We start from the raw sequence: 1,289 nt of genomic DNA on the forward strand, positions 1-1,289 counted from the left end.
CCCAACCCAGTGCTGCCCAAGCCCACAAGTCCAACATTAACCCATATGTCCAGCACCAATCCCCAAAGTCCTCCTCCATCTCACAAAACACACACTATGATGGTCACTGCAGGAGAAAAGCCGAATAAGTAAACGTGTAAGCATCTTAGGGCTGGCAGGGGTCTCCATGCGGCTGCTCCAGCATCCAGGGCTGCATCGGGTAGGTCCATGTGACTTCTCCTAGGGGATGTCTTGCAGGAAGTGAGCCTTGCCAACTGAAGCAAGGAACTGGCTAAGGCAGGTGCACCCTGGTCCGGCCATCACAAAGCAAGAGACCTGAGAACTAGAAAGGCGAGGCTCACGGAGCCATTTATCTCTCCGCCCTTCAATTAACCCCACATGTGTTTATCAGCCAGCTTGACACAATAAACTACCTCACAGGTCTGTCCTATCCTATAGAATTGTTGTGAGACTGAATTGACTCAAAGACAGTGAACTTTGTTTTTAGTTTTTAGGAAGGTAAATTTTATTCCAGTGTCATTGAACTTTCTTTGTTAACTGGTCTAAGTAGCATTAGCAAAAGATTTGGTTGAGTATGAGTGTGCAAACAAATCACCACTAATGGATCAATAAAATTCATGCATTATTGATGGTAAAGCAATATTAACATCTTCACTTATTGAGAATGCAAGAGAATGCTGGCTGAGAAAACACATACGAATAGGTTAAATTATACCAAGAGCCTGTTCTTCCACATTCTGTGTGACTTTGGACAACATATTTACTCTCTGTGTTACTGCAGCTATAAAGGTGAGGATTTAATTGAACAAACCTCTTGTTGACCACATCACATCCTTTCAGGCCACCTTTACTCTTCTATCACTACTGCAGAGATGCATTATTAGGCTTTGGCCCATTTCATATGGATACTATATAGCACCTTGCCTGAGGGTTATATCACATATATCTTCCTCCCTTGACAGGGGCTTCTATAGTGCAAAGGAGAGACACCAGTAGACACCTCTTGAATACCAGCACACTCTCCCAGAGTGAGGGTGTTAATACCCGGGTAGCCAAATTTGTGAAATGTATTGAGTCCGTGGTTAAATGGTTCTTCTTGTTGTCTTCTAAATATATGTACATATAGTCCTAAAACGGATGGATAATTACAGCAGAAGACTGAAAATTGAAGCACTCATATTCCTTACTTTATACTCTTTCCCTTCTCTCATTCTTGTTTCCTATGATTGTATTATGAAATGCAGTTTCTTCATCCAAATATTTATGTCTGAGTGCTTTTTAAATAATAC

The sequence above is a fragment of the Echinops telfairi genome, unplaced genomic scaffold (assembly GCF_000313985.2).
Source record: "Echinops telfairi isolate 266 unplaced genomic scaffold, ASM31398v2 ScPeMD7_7468;HRSCAF=8506_0, whole genome shotgun sequence".
NCBI classification, from domain to species: Eukaryota; Metazoa; Chordata; class Mammalia; order Afrosoricida; family Tenrecidae; genus Echinops; species Echinops telfairi.